The 9585-nt window shown below is 36.1% G+C and overlaps 1 long non-coding RNA gene across 1 annotated transcript; it reads right to left on the minus strand.

The window, feature by feature from the left end:
- Positions 1 to 2558: 2558 nt before the first annotated feature.
- On the minus strand, positions 2559 to 8073 carry LOC140631606 (uncharacterized). The gene is made up of 3 exons (XR_012029134.1): positions 7857 to 8073; positions 6442 to 6506; positions 2559 to 3495 (listed from the first exon to the last, which is right to left on the minus strand). It is a non-coding gene; the product is annotated as an uncharacterized lncRNA (long non-coding RNA).
- Between the last annotated feature and the right edge of the window lie 1512 nt (positions 8074 to 9585).

Genomic DNA, 9585 nt, shown 5'->3' on the forward strand with positions numbered 1-9585 from the left:
CAGCTATAATTTTATTTTATTATTTTATTTTTTTAAGTAAACTCGATGTCCAATATGGGGCTTGAACTCACAACCCTGAGATCAGGAGTGGCATGCTCTACCAACTGAGCCAGCCAGGTGCCCATAGAATTTTATTTTTTTCAAAGTAAAATGGTGAAGAAAGAAGAATATTATATATATATATATATATATATATATATATATAATTTTTATTTTATAAATATTTTATTTATATTTTATTATATATAATACTTTAGATACCTACTATCTGTCTGAAACTACATAATTTTTTAAAAGATTTTTATTTCATTCATTCGTTCATTCATTCATTCATTCATTTAGAGAGAGAACATGCACAAGCAGGGGGAGGGGCAGAGGGCGAGGTAGAAAATCTCAGACTTCCCGCTGAGCACAAAGCACATTACAGGGCTCCATCTCATTGACCCTGAGATCATGACCTGAGCCAAAATCAAGAGTCAGATGCTCAACCAATTGAGCCACCCAGGCTCACCCCTACATAAGATACTTTATAAATCATTTCTTTTAAACATATTTTAGGAATATTAATAGATTATCTCATTATATATTCATTACAATCCTTTGGAATGGGGGATATTGTATCCCATTTATTTCATATGTCATATGGCAAAAATTAAGAAATGAAGTTTAGATTTCTTTTTCTTTGAAAGAATAGTAATATATTTGAGAGATACAATTAACTCTGATATGTAATGTAGTCTAGAATATATATACATTAGGATATCCTAGATATATTCTATAATCTAGATATAATATATATTAGAATATAATAGAACATGTAAAAGAGTTTAGAGATATTTTTCTGGCATCAGCTTTGCTCATTGACAGGAATTCACTAATTTAAAATTTTTCAGTATTTTAATTTAATTTTTAAAATGTAAGTTTATTTAATTTTTAGCTTTAACTTAACTTTGTTATTAGTGACTTAAGATTCTGCAAAAGTTGGGACACCTGGGTGGCTCAGTGGTTGAGCGTCTGCCTTTGGCTCAGGGCGTGATCCCAGAATTCTGAAGTGAGTCCAACATCAGGCTTCCTGCAAGGAGCCTGCTTCTCTCTCTGCCTGTGTCTCTGCCTTCTCTCTATGTCTCTCATTAATAAGTAAGTAAAATATTTTAAAAGAGAAGATTCTAAAAAAAAAAAAAAGAAGATTCTGCAAAAGTTTATTCTACATCTGAAATTATAGCTTAAGTTTCTTGTCACTATTTCCTTCAGCATACTTGCAGAGAAGCATCTTGGAAACATTATAAAATTGCACTTAAATATTCTTAACTAATATTATAATGAAGAAATTTTTTCTTAGGGTTGGAAGTTCAAGCCTGGTTCTCAGTAGGATCCATGAGCTTATGTGTATCATGTATTTACTTTTTGAGACTTATAAACATTGCTCTCTCCCCAGCATATTCCTATGAAAAACTTTGAAAGAACAGTGCAACTTGTGCTTTTAGCCATTATATATGATTCTTACAATATTTGAGTGTATATAAATATAAAGATATATTTCTGGTTATGATCAACAGAGGAAAGATTGACAACAGATTAAAGATTGATGACTGAAAGGAAAAAGATTCTTTTAAAAAGTGAAAGGGGTTGAAAACCATGAATGGCAGTAAAGGAACCGACTTTTGAAAGTCACATTTTCCATTGTAATAGATGAAAAAAAATGAAAAAGAAATGACAAGTGCAGTTGCTCTTGTTATTATTTTTGATGCTGTTGCTAATGTTGTAATTGACAACAATAAGGATAAGGAAGATAATATGGTGTCCAGGGTGGCTGGGAGATACAGAAGCTTACATGTTGATGATTTCTATTGTCATACTGAACTATGAGACCAGACCATGATTCCAAGTGAGGGTGAAGAGGGAAAGCAGATTGTTTATGGAGAGAGATGTGAACTCTTGGAAAGATCTGAAAGTGTTGGTCACATTTGAGTATTTTTCAATTTTTTTTTATCACATACTTCATTGAAAATATCTAGCACAGTTGTATAATTTTTCCCAGGAAAATTCAATGACTGCCTGTAGGGATGGAGAAGTCATATGGTAAGGTTATCTAGAGTTGCCAGGTATGATTGACGCAAGGTGAGTGTGGACCATATCACTATGATCATCCACAATTGTACTGAGGTAAACACCTGGGTATAAACTGGACCAATCCTTCTCCTGAGATTGAAGTGATTACACAATTGCTGTTGGGTCTATAGTAGGATAAATACCAGAATATTCCACTTATATGAGGTAACTAAAACAGTCAGTCTCATGGGGCAGGAAATGGAGTGATAGTTGCCAGGAGCAGGAGCTAGGAAGAGGAGTTGGGAAGTCATTGCTTAATGAGCATAAAGTTTCAGCTCTGCAAAACCAAGTTCTAGGAATCTACTGTACAACATGGGATCTATAGTTAATAGCATGGTATTGTGCTCCTCAAAATATATTAAGAAGATAGATCTCATATTAAGTGTTCTTATCGCGTGCACACACACACACACACACACATACACACATACCACAGAACACAAGAGGAGTTTGAGAGGTAATAGATATATTTATTGTGGTGATGGTATCATGAGTGTATGCCTATATCCAAACTAATCTAGAGATGTACACTAAGTGTATCAATTATATCTTAATAAAGCTAAAAAATTAAAAAGGCAACATAAACCTGGAGGACTAGTCATTCACTTAATAAAGCAAAGCAGGTGTATGAACAGAAATAATACAGGCATGTGCATATGTACAAAACATAAGCTAGAAACTGTGTCCTCTTGACCTTCTAGAGCCAAAATTTTAGTACCTTGTGAATCCTCTGTTGCTGCCATTTTGCTCTGTGAGAAAAGCAATCTTTCTAATGAATTCACCTTTTGTTTTTTAGGCTGCTTTGAATGGATTCTGTTACTTGGAATCAAATGATCTCTGACTAAGACACTTTGGAAACCATTCAATTAAGAATAGACTGTATTCTTTTTCATCTTGTATTACTTGGTCAATTCCCTCAATATTATTATTGCCCTTTGGGGGTAATTCTAATTTCCAGACTATATTAGTCTGCTTTATCAAGATCTTTTACTTTTTGTACTTTGATAACTAAACATTTCAGTTGACCATACGATTAATAGAAACAGAAGGTTTGCACGGTTGTCAGTGAAGCTAACTATTTAGTTTAACTAATAGAGTTGTATGGCCAGAATCATGGTAGTGCTAACCTTAGCCTATTGTTTTCTGATCCAACTAAGAGAGTGGAACAATCAGGAATGGCGTGTCTTCCATTAAATTTAAGCTCTACTAGATCAGCAAGGGTTTTCTCTCTTGTTCACCAGTTTCCTCAGTGCCTACAGCATAAGTAGTTAATAAATATTTGCTGAAATATTGAAAACCATATTGTTTTTAAAAGGCTTGTCATAACTGTCATTGTCTCACTTGGAGTCTTGGACAAATGGTAGAGAGATTTCTGTCCTTAAGTATCTGGAAAAAAAAAAAAAAAAACAGGCTTACTCCCATTAGCTCAAGACAGCAGAATTATAAAATCAAATAATCTTTAACTTTCTGTAGTCCTCCCACACTCTGGTATCTAGTAATGTTCTTTGTCTCATTAGGGATTAAATCTTTATACAAAGCTTGTGTAACTATATCTGAACATATGCCCCTACCTTATGCCTATGAAGTGTTTTCTTGAAATAGAACTAATGAGACAAATAAGCAGGTCTTCTCTCCACAAATCCTGCTTTCACTGAATCCTGTTTTTAATTACACTCTTCCCCCCATAATAGCAAGGCCTGCAGTTTTAACCTTAATCATTCTCACCTAGCCTATAGAAACCCAAGATGGATTTTCAGTCAAGTTGATTATCTGGTGCACACCTGCTAGCATAATTAGGGGTAGAATATGATGTTTTTCTCATTTACTCAACTAAAAATAGTTTAAGCCAAGTGTAGCATCAGTGTTTCAACAGTTGGATATCTTTTGGGTACTTTGAACATCACACTCCACTACCTTACTTGTAGAATCTTGTTTTATTCCTTTATGCTTTAGGTCAGTGCTTCTGTAGAACCTAGGCATAGTCTTGAAATATACATTTTAACAAACATTCAAGGTATAGTAGGTATGGGGCACCTGGGTGGCTCAGTGCTTGAGCGTCTGCCTTTAGCTCAGGTCGTGATCCCGGGGTCCTGGGATTGAGTCTTGCATCGGGCTTCTCACAGGGAGCCTGCTTCTGCCTCTATCTATGCCTCTGCCTCTCTCTGTGTGTCTCTTATGAATAAATAAATAAATAAATAAAATCTTTTTTTTTAAAGTATAGTACGTAGATGGTAGACAACATTTGGAGGCACAATGCCTTAAGGAGAGAAGAAAGTGGAAATGTTTTTTTAATATTGGTCTGCTAAAATTTTAAATTTTCCTTTGAGTTAAAGTTTCTAGGCTTAACTATACTCTGCAGAAACGCCAGTAAAAAGTTCTATTGATATTTCTGGGCTAATCCTTTAATGGACAGAAATTCCATATTATTTAAGATCTACTTCCGTGCAAACACAAATTAAAGTTGCCTCCCATTCAACTTTAGCTATAAAATCTATAAATAGAACTTCTCTATAGATTTTCATTCACAACCTCAAATCATGCCCGGCAGAACCTTTCCTTGTTGGACACAACCCACAACTTTAAATTTTAAATATTCTTTAGTTAGACATTCAAGAAAGAAATCAGAAGCCAATGCAGAAATATTTGTTTTGCCACACTTCCAACGGTTTCTTCTCTTTCTATTCCTGGAACTCCAATCTTCTCCTCTCTACTACTGAGAGCTCTTGAAGTAACAAGTCCATTTTCTCTCCACTATGCACTTAGTATGTTTTGTTGCCTCACTCTCAAACTTCCCTCATTTCTCAAGCTCCCATATTCTTATCTTCACTGTTGAAAAGACCCCAAATTTTTTAATAGGATTGATTCCTTTAATCAAACCCTGATCACCATAAACTGTAAAATTCATGCTTAAAAGGTGAAGGAATGTTCCATTCTGAAGAACTAAAAATAGCTCCTTTATGAGTCTACAAAGATGCACAATAAGCATATAAAGAGGTGGGTTGAAACCACATGCCACGTAAAAGGATTGGGGGGAATTGTAAGAGATAAAATGAGTCAGCAAGTAGGTAACCCCAGAACAGGGTTAATTAAGCTTGCTCTGAGTCACAAGGTAGCAGGTAGTAGATTAATGGGACAATAGAAAATATATGGAGAGCTGGGACATTAAAAGGAACCTGAAGTGTGCAGTGAGCTGTAAACTCAAGAGAGTGAGAAATTGACATAATTTTGTCTTAGTGACTCTAGAGAATGAGACACATTATTTTTTTGTCAGTCCCTCATGGACCAGACAATTATTTGTAACAGGAACGTGTTTATTGTTGTTTGTACTCATAGCTGCCATTGGCATTTAAGAAAATAACCTTCTTTAACCCTTCCAACCATTGTTTAAGGGTAATTATAATGCTCTGTTAAATTTATTAAAGAGGCCATTAGACTGAGGTGGTTCTAATACCTTAACAGCCTAGTGAGCAAACTGAAGCCTAAGCCTATAAATATCCCAAGGTTAGGAAATAAAAACCTAAGGACAAATGATAACTAGGTTTTTTCAAACAAGGCAAATGCTTAGCTATAGGCAAGGAAAACACTTAGCTATAGCCAATCAAATAATTTCCTTGCTTTGTTTCCACCTTTTCTGTATGAAAAATTTTCCATTCGCACCTATGCATGGAGTCCTCCTAACTGCTTCCAGTTTGATACTACCACTTTCCAATAGGTTTTTACCCAAATAAACTCTTAAAATATTTAATATACTTCAGTTTAGCTTTTAGCAGGTCTCTATGTACAAACAAAGAAATGGAGAGTCCTAGAAGTTACTTTATCCAAGATCACATGCCCACTACATAAAATTTGAATATTTAAACCCCAAATTCATTTTCTTTCTTTCTTCCAGAGAGAGGTAGAATAAGAATCACACATTTACAGGGCCTGAAAAAAAGAGACTGCAACCTTGAAAATATATAAATTATATTATCTAGGGATCCCTGGGTGGCGCAGCGGTTTGGCGCCTGCCTTGGGCCCAGGGCGCGATCCTGGAGACCCGGGATCGAATCGCACGTCGGGCTCCCGGTGCATGGAGCCTGCTTCTCCCTCTGCCTATGTCTCTGCCTCTCTCTCTCTCTCTCTCTCTCTCTCTCTCTCTGTGACTATCATAAATAAATAAAAATTTAAAAAAATTATATTATCTAAGATTCATTCATTCATTCATTCATTCATTCAGAATTACTTGAGCAGCCTTAAGCACTCCTAGGAATGCTATAGTTTCTGGGGAAATAGCAATGACCAACACAGATTAAAGGCTGACAATAAACACACTGTGTGTTCTGATTTGCTTACCTGTATCTGTCCTATTTTGATTTGCTTTAGTTCCAGTAAAGATGCTGGAGTAAAGTATACCATGCCTGAGGAAGAAAATAGAAGATAATAGAAATGAAAATAGCATGGCCTGGAAATGTAGCCAAAGTCAAACTTCTGCTCTGCCTGGATTGGTAGTAACAAAAATAACTGGTGACAATAAGGAGATTTGGGATGTCACCAGGGAAGGGATTTTTGCTTCACTGCTCCATTACACCGGGATCAAGAAAGGAAAAAGCTATAAATAGTAAATAGTGGAGTTGTAGAAATGTGCATTGAGCCCAACTGCTCTGAATCCTTTGAACTGCTAGGCAAAAGAAAAATAAACAAATGTTTATAACTCTCCAGGGAGCTAAAAAATAGTATGACAAGAAAGTGGAAACATAAGTGTAAGGGTTTAGGATCTTATGTTTAGTTTCACCCCTTGTTCTCCACACCCCTTATTACTTTATTCTGGATTGAGTCTTTCTCTTTTCTTTTGTCTTAGAGATTTATTTATCTATTAGAGAGAGAGAGAGAGAGAGAGAGAGAAAGCACAAGGAGGGGTAGAGGGAGAAAATCTCAAGCATACTCCACACTGAGTGGAGAGCCCAATGCAGGGCTCAATCCCACAACCCTGAGATCATGACCTGAGCTGAAACCAAGAGTCTGAGGCTAACCTACTGTGCCACCCAAGCACCCCTCAATTGGATATTTTTCTAATTGTCTTTTATCTGTTGGCTTACGAGCTCCAACTCATTGTTGCCTTACCCAAGTGGTTGCTTTAGGGTTCTATGAAATATATTCATCTCATTCCTCTAATCTTCTAATCTAATCTTCTCTTCTAATCTAATCTTACACTATTTCACTTCTAGTAGGAGAATCCTATTCTTCCATTTATCCTTTCCAGGCCTTCATGGTCCAATTACATTTAACTTCTATCTAAACCTCCCATATATTGTAGCTATTTTTACTTTAAACAGTTGACTATATATGAAGGAGAGAAGAAAAAATATATAATTAACCATGCATGAAGCACTTCTAATGTTCTTTATATCTTTATGTCACTCCTGGTTTCTGTTGGCATGCTTTCTGCCCTATGTGAGCTTCTAGCCCTATTCTTCTAGTCCTTTCAGCTGTGTCTTCCCCCGTCAGAGAACAGTTTCCTCATCTGTACTTGCTGATCTGTTCTTAGCTGGGTCCTTGAGGGTGACCCTCTGGGGCTGCCTGGATTTATCTATGTGCATCTTGCTTCTCTCACTATTCTAACCTGGACATTCCAGCCACCTTGTCTTCCCCAGAGTCACAGCTCTCTCTTCTCAACTGAAGCAGTCCACCCGGCTCTGCCTGGGATCACCTTCCTGAGCCACTGCCTGAAAACTCTTCTGGCAGTAAGCTGGGGCAATTATAGGTCTTACCTTATTTGTTCATTTCTTTCTTTTCTTTTTGTTGTTGTTGTTTGTTTGTTTGTTTCTCATTTCTCAGGGATCACTGTCCTTTGTTGCCTGTTGTTCAAAGACTTCAATGTGGTTTCTTTCATATAGTTTGCCCAATATTTGAGTTGCTTCAGGTGAGCAGATAGAGTTGGTACTTGTTACTCCATCTTGATCTGAAGAAGTCCAAAGCTTTATTATTTTATTTAGCAACTGTCATGTAGTATTTACTATGTCAAGCACTGTTTTATGTGTTTTACAAACATGAATTTAGATAATTCACATAATATTCCCATGAGGAAGCTGCTACTACTATCTCCTCCCATTTTATAGATGAGCAAAATAAGGCACCTAGAAGATAAGGAACCCATTTAATCTCACACTGATAACTGAGGCAACTTATTTTAACTACCAAAAAGCACGGGCCTATAAAGAACAGCCATGACGAAGCATTTCAAAGACACTGGCCTTGCTAGTGTGCTCAAGATAATTCTCAGGGTCATGATCAGAAGATGGAGAGAGAAGAGTGATGCATAACTCTTAGTACCGAAGTTTTTAGATCCCTACTTCCACAATATACCAAAGACTTCTGGCATTTCAAATTCATGTAGGGTAAGTTACTACTGACCTCAGGTTTTAGCCAATCAATTAAGAGGATAGTTCAAAATATTTTAAGCTGCTTAACCAAGAATATTCAATCTAGAATCTTTGGTACTATTTTAACAAACCAAAACCTACTCTAAACATGGATACTTCTCTATGAAATCTAACACTCTCTGAAGCAGTTTTCACATATATCACCCTGATTTTTACTGTAATTATCAATGTCTTGCAATTCTTTTGTTGGGAACTCTCCAACAACTTATGTGAGCTTTACTGACCTCAACACGCAGATATCCCACTGTGAGATCTCACAGTAACTAAAATTCTGAAAATAGTGATAGATGATAAAGGACAGGCATATAGTAAAATGACTTCCCCTTGCAAGGTAAATGTCTCCATCAAGATAATGATGATTTTAGCTGAAAATAGAGAATGATTTTAATTAACAACATATTGAAGATTAGGGTAGTTCTCATTCTTCCTGTATATTTACATTTCAGTTTTCAGGAGCTCTTTATTTCCTGATTGTTGCCTTAAATTCAAAAGAACCAATAACCCACGGAGCCTGTAAACTCAATTGACATTGTGACAAGGTAACCTTAGCAATCAAACTTTGAGGTACTTCATTCTTTAGTTTCAAATGACATAGAAAATTTCTTTAACACATTTATAGAAACTGATTCAGTTCTTAACTATATCTTCAGCCAAAATTGAGGAAAGGTTTTTGGTTCTTCTATTTCATTGAGCTTTACAGAGCAATTAAAAGAAGCCGGCCCATCTCAGAGATCTTGGGTTTGTCATTTATTCCTTTAGGCTTGTGTTTCTAGGTCACATTAAAACCTTGTGTTCAACGAGCATTTTATCCCAGAAAACCATGGGTGATAATGTAACTAACTTTGCCCCTAAAGATCATGGGCCTCCAGAGACCATTCCTTTTTACTATCTTCAGCCCTAACAGAACCAGTTAACAAACACTGTGGTAGGCAGAATGGCCCCCAGCTATAATGGCCCACACCATAATCCCTGTACCCTATGAATATGTGATGTCATGTGGCAAAAGAATCTTTGTAGTTGTAATTAAAGTTATAGACCTTAAAATAGAGAGACTAAC

This window comes from Canis lupus, chromosome 4, assembly GCF_048164855.1.
Source record: "Canis lupus baileyi chromosome 4, mCanLup2.hap1, whole genome shotgun sequence".
Taxonomy (NCBI): domain Eukaryota; kingdom Metazoa; phylum Chordata; class Mammalia; order Carnivora; family Canidae; genus Canis; species Canis lupus.